A 10,000-nucleotide genomic window follows, 5' to 3' on the forward strand; every position below is an offset into this window, starting at 1 on the left:
TTCCCGCTGTCCCTATACATGAGCCGCGACCTGTACCACTTACGAGCGAGAGACGCGATCGCGTTGCTCACTGTACGGCGTCCGATACCGAGCCATCAGCATGTCGGTCCCCATTCGCGTTGCACTCGCACTCGCACTCGCACTCGCAGTCGCAAAAACGTGGGGCAAATATATTACGCGGAAGAGTTATAACAGACCGAGCCCCACTGCATGGGGGGAGTCTTTGTCACTAATGTACACAGATGGAACATTTTGGACTGGAACCAGATTACCCGTACACACGGCGCTGATTAGTAATCAATGCAGAGCCATCAAATTACAGAATATATATACAACTGTCCGTATACATGCTGAAAGAGTGTGCCCACAATGGGAACCACACGTCAGCCAGACACTCTCATCACGCACCACTCTCTGCTTCTAACGGGCGCACATACAATATGTAAGCACCAGCATGGAACAACATCCAGTGCATCCTCTCCGCCACATTACACAATCCACACTATCACAACCAGACCAGGAGGTCCATGCGGAAAATAGAATATCCCCCCCTTTCGACATCCACCATTGCGCAGATAAGGCACCAATACCCACACATGTCCTATACAACGGTGCACCCAACATCACAATAGTACCTCCTGTCACAGCCCACAAACAATGACCTGAGTCAAAGACACAGGTCTGACACAAGCATAGAATTGGAGCGCCGCCTCTAATAAGCCAAAGGTGCATCCTGACATGACAAATCTCATCATGTCACAAGCATTCACTTACTATAATCACTATCAACGAACGTGCCGCCCCCGCCCCCCCCCCCCTACACCTTTCCTTACAACAACGTGTAACCTAACCTAACCTATGTTGTACCTTAACCTAACCTATGTTGTGCCTTAACCTAACCCATGTTGTGCCTTAACCTAACCCATGTTGTGCCTTAACCTAACCCATGTTGTGCCTTAACCTAACCCATGTTGTGCCTTAACCTAACCCATGTTGTGCCTTAACCTAACCCATGTTGTGCCTTAACCTAACCCATGTTGTGCCTTAACCTAACCCATGTTGTGCCTTAACCTAACCCATGTTGTGCCTTAACCTAACCCATGTTGTGCCTTAACCTAACCCATGTTGTGCCTTAACCTAACCCATGTTGTGCCTTAACCTAACCCATGTTGTGCCTTAACCTAACCCATGTTGTGCCTTAACCTAACCCATGTTGTGCCTTAACCTAACCCATGTTGTACCTTAACCTAACCCATGTTGTACCTTAACCTAACCCATGTTGTACCCTAACCTAACCCATGTTGTCCCCTAACCTAACCCATGTTGTCCCCTAACCTAACCCATGTTGTCCCCTAACCTAACCCATGTTGTCCCCTAACCTAACCCATGTTGTCCCCTAACCTAACCCATGTTGTCCCCTAACCTAACCCATGTTGTCCCCTAACCTAACCCATGTTGTCCCCTAACCTAACCCATGTTGTCCCCTAACCTAACCCACGTTGTCCGCTAACGTAACCCACGTTGTCGCCTAAACCTGCTCTGTAATTGTTATACGACTCGTTCAATTAGTGTAGTGTTGCCCACCCGCAACCCTCGCAATATAGTTCGCTACTCGCACTGCCCGCTCCCCTGTGTATCGCTTCATGTTAAACACCTTGCAAGTCTTGCTGACTTTCCACATGCTCCTGCTGTACACTGTAATGTGGATGGCAGCAGGACGTACATGCCGCCCCCCCCCCCACCCCTCCCCACGTCCCCACGTCCCCACCTTGCCCCCTGCCTTCGCAAGCTGGTTGGTGACAAGTTTGCATGTTCAATGCCCTTCGCATGCGACGTACGCAGGCTACGTTGTGGTGCGGCCTGTGTCAACTGTCCGCTGATGTCGTACGCGTGAACCACAATCTGTACTGCACATTCGTCCTTATGTACTGAATGATACATCGTGGCACATGTGTGACCGTACAACGACTGCGCCCAAAAACGGCGGACCATACAGTGCAAATATTGTGCACGCAGCTACGTGTCGTCTCCCTATGAGAGCTGGATTGCAGTGTGGTACGCCATAGAGACGTGTGGGAGGAACGGACGCCGTGGATGGCGATCAGCATGAGCTGTCTGTTGATGTATTCGGACCTAGTCGTCTCTCCTCACACACCGTGATGGCATGGTGCACCGCGTTCCATATCTGCGACATGCTACAGAGGCCGGTTGACAGTCGTTCGAGCAATGGACATCGCATACGTACGGGGGCCACCTTCCACGTATTGTCTAGGCGTGCACATTTTGTTGCGTGTATGTGGGCAGACGTAGTGTGGCGTGACACCTGACACAGGCATGCAATAATCGTTGAAGTTGCAAATGGCGATGGACGCCTGCGTTTTCTGGTGAAGTTACGCAAATGAAGAAATGGTAACCTGTTGTGGTGCGGTTGTTCTCGCTAGGGGTGAATCGGTGATGGCGACGATAGGTTGAGGTACTAACCGGTTGTTCCAGCGATACCCACCATGCCGACGAAACTGAACGGCATCTGGGTGTGAAGCGATACGCGGCGGTGGCTGGGTGGGACCGTCCCCGGCCGGTGAGGGGGCGCCTCCCGGCGTGCTGGCCGCGCGGTGCGTGGGCGCACGCGCTACAGCCGGCTGGTGGGGGCGGCCAGTGGCAGGCGCGCCGGCCGACGGACGCGGCAGGCGTCGCAGCTGCGCGCCGGCGCACCCTGCGCGCGGCGCCGTGCGGCCAAAGTAGGTCCTCGCGGGCCCGGTGCGAAGCGCGGTGGACATCTTCAGTGTGCTGGTCCGATTGAGGACTGTGTGCGTTGAGGATGCGCCGCCGCCCGGCGCTCGGCGCCGCGACGCCGTCTGCTGCTCGGTCGCCCCAGCGGTTCTCGCTGGTGGTTTGTATCGCAGCTGTGCGGATGTGTTGGCGCGTGCGCTGTGCTGGGAGAGTTCGCTTCGGCACCCAAGTGGGGCTTTTGTCCTTCTGTGGCGCTGGCGTTGGAGCTGCCGGTCACCGTAGGTGGCGCGTGTTGTCTCCCGCCGGCAATGCCACGACAGCACGCTCCCGGGCCTCTGTCGGCAGCGGCAAGCTCAGTTGGGAGCACGGGTGGTCGCACCGAAAGCGTCTACTCGCCTAACTCCGGGCGATTGCGCCTCTCTCGAACCCGACCAAGTACTTGGGACGGCGCTGCGCGCCGCCGGGACCTGAGAGGGTTTCGAGGTGTATTGTGCAGGGGAGCTCAGCCTCCTCCTGTTTGCAGAATGATTGAGCGGACGCTTGCGTGTTCGCGCGGGCCCCCGGGACACACTCCCGGGCGGCCGGCTGCTCAGCTCTAGTTGACGCAGCTCCCTGGTTGATCCTGCCAGTAGTCATATGCTTGTCTCAAAGATTAAGCCATGCATGTCTCAGTACAAGCCGCATTAAGGTGAAACCGCGAATGGCTCATTAAATCAGTTATGGTTCCTTAGATCGTACCCACGTTACTTGGATAACTGTGGTAATTCTAGAGCTAATACATGCAAACAGAGTCCCGACCAGAGATGGAAGGGACGCTTTTATTAGATCAAAACCAATCGGTCGGCTCGTCCGGTCCGTTTGCCTTGGTGACTCTGAATAACTTTGGGCTGATCGCACGGTCCTCGTACCGGCGACGCATCTTTCAAATGTCTGCCTTATCAACTGTCGATGGTAGGTTCTGCGCCTACCATGGTTGTAACGGGTAACGGGGAATCAGGGTTCGATTCCGGAGAGGGAGCCTGAGAAACGGCTACCACATCCAAGGAAGGCAGCAGGCGCGCAAATTACCCACTCCCGGCACGGGGAGGTAGTGACGAAAAATAACGATACGGGACTCATCCGAGGCCCCGTAATCGGAATGAGTACACTTTAAATCCTTTAACGAGTATCTATTGGAGGGCAAGTCTGGTGCCAGCAGCCGCGGTAATTCCAGCTCCAATAGCGTATATTAAAGTTGTTGCGGTTAAAAAGCTCGTAGTTGGATTTGTGTCCCACGCTGTTGGTTCACCGCCCGTCGGTGTTTAACTGGCATGTATCGTGGGACGTCCTGCCGGTGGGGCGAGCTGAAGGCGTGCGACCGCCCCGTGCGTGCTCGTGCGTCCCGAGGCGGACCCCGTTGAAATCCTACCAGGGTGCTCTTTATTGAGTGTCTCGGTGGGCCGGCACGTTTACTTTGAACAAATTAGAGTGCTTAAAGCAGGCAAGCCCGCCTGAATACTGTGTGCATGGAATAATGGAATAGGACCTCGGTTCTATTTTGTTGGTTTTCGGAACCCGAGGTAATGATTAATAGGGACAGGCGGGGGCATTCGTATTGCGACGTTAGAGGTGAAATTCTTGGATCGTCGCAAGACGAACAGAAGCGAAAGCATTTGCCAAGTATGTTTTCATTAATCAAGAACGAAAGTTAGAGGTTCGAAGGCGATCAGATACCGCCCTAGTTCTAACCATAAACGATGCCAGCCAGCGATCCGCCGCAGTTCCTCCGATGACTCGGCGGGCAGCCTCCGGGAAACCAAAGCTTTTGGGTTCCGGGGGAAGTATGGTTGCAAAGCTGAAACTTAAAGGAATTGACGGAAGGGCACCACCAGGAGTGGAGCCTGCGGCTTAATTTGACTCAACACGGGAAACCTCACCAGGCCCGGACACCGGAAGGATTGACAGATTGATAGCTCTTTCTTGATTCGGTGGGTGGTGGTGCATGGCCGTTCTTAGTTGGTGGAGCGATTTGTCTGGTTAATTCCGATAACGAACGAGACTCTAGCCTGCTAACTAGTCGCGTGACATCCTTCGTGCTGTCAGCGATTACTTTTCTTCTTAGAGGGACAGGCGGCTTCTAGCCGCACGAGATTGAGCAATAACAGGTCTGTGATGCCCTTAGATGTTCTGGGCCGCACGCGCGCTACACTGAAGGAATCAGCGTGTCTTCCTAGGCCGAAAGGTCGGGGTAACCCGCTGAACCTCCTTCGTGCTAGGGATTGGGGCTTGCAATTGTTCCCCATGAACGAGGAATTCCCAGTAAGCGCGAGTCATAAGCTCGCGTTGATTACGTCCCTGCCCTTTGTACACACCGCCCGTCGCTACTACCGATTGAATGATTTAGTGAGGTCTTCGGACTGGTACGCGGCATTGACTCTGTCGTTGCCGATGCTACCGGAAAGATGACCAAACTTGATCATTTAGAGGAAGTAAAAGTCGTAACAAGGTTTCCGTAGGTGAACCTGCGGAAGGATCATTACCGACTAGACTGCATGTCTTTCGATGTGCGTGTCGTGTCGCGCAACACGCTACCTGTACGGCTCGCAGTAGCCGTGCGCCGCGTGCGGAACCACGCGTGCCTCTCAAAACTAGCGGCAATGTTGTGTGGTACGAGCGCTGAAGCGCTGGAGCGGCTGGCGTGCGGCACCTGGCGCCTGGCGCCGGTTTTGAATGACTTTCGCCCGAGTGCCTGTCCGCTCCGGTGTGGAGCCGTACGACGCCCGTCGGCCGTGAGGCCGTTGGACACAGAACGCTGGAACAGGGGCCGCCACACGCCTCACTCCCGCCTATGCGACCGTCTCGAAAGAGGCGGCGGAAACTGAGAAAAGATCACCCAGGACGGTGGATCACTCGGCTCGTGGGTCGATGAAGAACGCAGCAAATTGCGCGTCGACATGTGAACTGCAGGACACATGAACATCGACGTTTCGAACGCACATTGCGGTCCATGGATTCCGTTCCCGGGCCACGTCTGGCTGAGGGTCGGCTACGTATACTGAAGCGCGCGGCGTTTGCCCCGCTTCGCAGACCTGGGAGTGTCGCGGCCGCCTGTGGGGCCGGCCGCGTCTCCTCAAACGTGCGATGCGCGCCCGTCGCCTGGCGGTTCGCATACCGGTACTTTCTCGGTAGCGTGCACAGCCGGCTGGCGGTGTGGCGTGCGACACCTCGTACAACGACCTCAGAGCAGGCGAGACTACCCGCTGAATTTAAGCATATTACTAAGCGGAGGAAAAGAAACTAACAAGGATTCCCCCAGTAGCGGCGAGCGAACAGGGAAGAGTCCAGCACCGAACCCCGCAGGCTGCCGCCTGTCGTGGCATGTGGTGTTTGGGAGGGTCCACTACCCCGACGCCTCGCGCCGAGCCCAAGTCCAACTTGAATGAGGCCACGGCCCGTAGAGGGTGCCAGGCCCGTAGCGGCCGGTGCGAGCGTCGGCGGGACCTCTCCTTCGAGTCGGGTTGCTTGAGAGTGCAGCTCCAAGTGGGTGGTAAACTCCATCTGAGACTAAATATGACCACGAGACCGATAGCGAACAAGTACCGTGAGGGAAAGTTGAAAAGAACTTTGAAGAGAGAGTTCAAAAGTACGTGAAACCGTTCTGGGGTAAACGTGAGAAGTCCGAAAGGTCGAACGGGTGAGATTCACGCCCATCCGGCCACTGGCCTCCGCCCTCGGCAGATGGGGCCGGCCGCCCGCGCGGAGCAATCCGCGGCGGGGTCGTGTCCGGTTGCCTTTCCACTCGCCGCGGGGTGGGGCCGTTCCGGTGTGCGGTGGGCCGCACTTCTCCCCTAGTAGGACGTCGCGACCCGCTGGGTGCCGGCCTACGGCCCGGGTGCGCAGCCTGTCCTTCCGCGGGCCTCGGTTCGCGTCTGTTGGGCAGAGCCCCGGTGTCCTGGCTGGCTGCCCGGCGGTATATCTGGAGGAGTCGATTCGCCCCTTTGGGCGCTCGGGCTCCCGGCAAGCGCGCGCGGTTCTTCCCGGATGACGGACCTACCTGGCCTGGCCCCGGACCCGCGCCGCTGTTGGCTCGGGATGCTCTCGGGCGGAATAATCGCTCCCGTCAGCGGCGCTTCAGCTTTGGACAATTTCACGACCCGTCTTGAAACACGGACCAAGGAGTCTAACATGTGCGCGAGTCATTGGGCTGTACGAAACCTAAAGGCGTAATGAAAGTGAAGGTCTCGCCTTGCGCGGGCCGAGGGAGGATGGGGCTTCCCCGCCCTTCACGGGGCGGCGGCCTCCGCACTCCCGGGGCGTCTCGTCCTCATTGCGAGGTGAGGCGCACCTAGAGCGTACACGTTGGGACCCGAAAGATGGTGAACTATGCCTGGCCAGGACGAAGTCAGGGGAAACCCTGATGGAGGTCCGTAGCGATTCTGACGTGCAAATCGATCGTCGGAGCTGGGTATAGGGGCGAAAGACTAATCGAACCATCTAGTACCTGGTTCCCTCCGAAGTTTCCCTCAGGATAGCTGGTGCTCGTACGAGTCTCATCCGGTAAAGCGAATGATTAGAGGCCTTGGGGCCGAAACGACCTCAACCTATTCTCAAACTTTAAATGGGTGAGATCTCCGGCTTGCTTGATATGCTGAAGCCGCGAGCAAACGACTCGGATCGGAGTGCCAAGTGGGCCACTTTTGGTAAGCAGAACTGGCGCTGTGGGATGAACCAAACGCCGAGTTAAGGCGCCCGAATCGACGCTAATGGGAAACCATGAAAGGCGTTGGTTGCTTAAGACAGCAGGACGGTGGCCATGGAAGTCGGAATCCGCTAAGGAGTGTGTAACAACTCACCTGCCGAAGCAACTAGCCCTGAAAATGGATGGCGCTGAAGCGTCGTGCCTATACTCGGCCGTCAGTCTGGCAGTCATGGCCGGTCCTTGCGGCCGGCCGCGAAGCCCTGACGAGTAGGAGGGTCGCGGCGGTGGGCGCAGAAGGGTCTGGGCGTGAGCCTGCCTGGAGCCGCCGTCGGTGCAGATCTTGGTGGTAGTAGCAAATACTCCAGCGAGGCCCTGGAGGGCTGACGCGGAGAAGGGTTTCGTGTGAACAGCCGTTGCACACGAGTCAGTCGATCCTAAGCCCTAGGAGAAATCCGATGTTGATGGGGGCCGTCATAGCATGATGCGCTTTGTGCTGGCCCCCGTTGGGCGAAAGGGAATCCGGTTCCTATTCCGGAACCCGGCAGCGGAACCGATACAAGTCGGGCCCCTCTTTTAGAGATGCTCGTCGGGGTAACCCAAAAGGACCCGGAGACGCCGTCGGGAGATCGGGGAAGAGTTTTCTTTTCTGCATGAGCGTTCGAGTTCCCTGGAATCCTCTAGCAGGGAGATAGGGTTTGGAACGCGAAGAGCACCGCAGTTGCGGCGGTGTCCCGATCTTCCCCTCGGACCTTGAAAATCCGGGAGAGGGCCACGTGGAGGTGTCGCGCCGGTTCGTACCCATATCCGCAGCAGGTCTCCAAGGTGAAGAGCCTCTAGTCGATAGAATAATGTAGGTAAGGGAAGTCGGCAAATTGGATCCGTAACTTCGGGATAAGGATTGGCTCTGAGGATCGGGGCGTGTCGGGCTTGGTCGGGAAGTGGGTCAGCGCTAACGTGCCGGGCCTGGGCGAGGTGAGTGCCGTAGGGGTGCCGGTAAGTGCGGGCGTTTAGCGCGGGCGTGGTCTGCTCTCGCCGTTGGTCGGCCTCGTGCTGGCCGGCGGTGCAGGATGCGCGCGCCTGCGCGGCGTTCGCGCCCCGGTGCTTCAACCTGCGTGCAGGATCCGAGCTCGGTCCCGTGCCTTGGCCTCCCACGGATCTTCCTTGCTGCGAGGCCGCGTCCGCCTTAGCGTGCTCCTCCGGGGGCGCGCGGGTGCGCGGATTCTCTTCGGCCGCCATTCAACGATCAACTCAGAACTGGCACGGACTGGGGGAATCCGACTGTCTAATTAAAACAAAGCATTGCGATGGCCCTAGCGGGTGTTGACGCAATGTGATTTCTGCCCAGTGCTCTGAATGTCAACGTGAAGAAATTCAAGCAAGCGCGGGTAAACGGCGGGAGTAACTATGACTCTCTTAAGGCATAGTTACTGGGCAAGTGAAACGCAATACATGGGCCATGCCCTCTTAGCCTCTCCTTGCCTGCGGCTTCCCCCCTTCCCGTGGGCCCGCCGATACGCCAGTCCTTGATAGGACTGGTAAGCAGAGTGGAAGTCCGCACTTGGGGCTTTGGGGGGTTACCAGCCCTCCATCGCAAAACCCTTAATGTTGGGACAACAAGAGAAGAAAACACGGGTACCGGGCCTTCCGCTGAAGGACCCGGCCCAACAGTCCCAACTGCTAGCCTGCCAACCCGCCCTGAAGTAGAGCAGGCCGTGGAGCCATGGTTCCACTGCAGCATTTGCAGCCGTGCCTTCCGCAGCAAGATCGGGCTCGGACAACACCGCCGCCGCGCCCATCCGGAAGCGGCAAATGCGGAGATAACAACCGATAGGAAGAGAGCTCGGTGGGCGGAAGAAGAAATGCGGGAGCTCGCCCTGGCGGAGGCTAGGCTTCTCTGTGCCAGTGACTCCAAAGTCCTCTTTGCAAACCAGGAGCTTCTACCCCTGTTTCCGCACCGTACCCTGGATGCCATCAAGTGCAGGAGGAGGACGGTGGCACACAGGACGATGATGCGGGAATACGTAGAGGAGCTGAGGCGGGAACAACAGACGCAGCATGGTCTGCGCCATTCACCCGTCCCGGAGTCGCTGCCGGAGGGGCCACCCTCTCCGCCGGAGCTTGAGCGCCCGCCACAAACATCTATAGTCGACGAAGCTATATGGAGGCACCTCGCCGGCCTGCCGCGGTCGGCCGCGCGCTTCTCGGCCCTGGACGACCTTGCGTGTTTGGGGCCGGGTACGCCGTTGGCAGTGGTCGCGGCTGGGCTGCCTGAGGCCCTCCGTGCTGTCGGCTCTGAGGAAGCAGGAGCAAGGAAGAGGAAGACGTTGCGCCCGCCATCCAAGCAGCGGTCTGGTGGTGGCCCTCCGCTCTCCAAGCGGAAGCGCCGCCGGTGGGAATATGCCAGATGTCAGGATGCCTTCAGGAAGAATCGCGCGCGCTGCGTGCGTGGCCTCCTGGATGGCACCCTGCTCCAGCCGCCGTCGACCATCCCGGGGCTGGTGGACTTCTGGCGCAGCCTCTTCACGACAGAGCCACCTTCCAACGCTGGCTCCATTCCCGACCGGCTTCTCCCGCGCTCGGAGTCTGTTGACT

The 10,000-nt window shown here is 57.7% G+C and overlaps 2 non-coding genes and 1 pseudogene across 2 annotated transcripts; all 3 read left to right on the forward strand.

Annotated features, from left to right (window-relative positions):
* Positions 1-3,339: 3,339 nt before the first annotated feature.
* LOC124772800 lies at positions 3,340-5,248 on the forward strand. The gene has a single exon (XR_007014260.1). It is a non-coding gene; the product is annotated as a small subunit ribosomal RNA (ribosomal RNA).
* Positions 5,249-5,599: 351 nt separating this feature from the next.
* LOC124772829 lies at positions 5,600-5,754 on the forward strand. Its single transcript, XR_007014288.1, has one exon. It is a non-coding gene; the product is annotated as a 5.8S ribosomal RNA (ribosomal RNA).
* A 188-nt stretch (positions 5,755-5,942) lies between these two features.
* The window catches only part of LOC124772567, a 7,816-nt pseudogene continuing 3,758 nt past the window's right edge, over positions 5,943-10,000 (forward strand).

Source organism: Schistocerca piceifrons, unplaced genomic scaffold (genome assembly GCF_021461385.2).
Source record: "Schistocerca piceifrons isolate TAMUIC-IGC-003096 unplaced genomic scaffold, iqSchPice1.1 HiC_scaffold_943, whole genome shotgun sequence".
In the NCBI taxonomy this organism is placed as follows: domain Eukaryota; kingdom Metazoa; phylum Arthropoda; class Insecta; order Orthoptera; family Acrididae; genus Schistocerca; species Schistocerca piceifrons.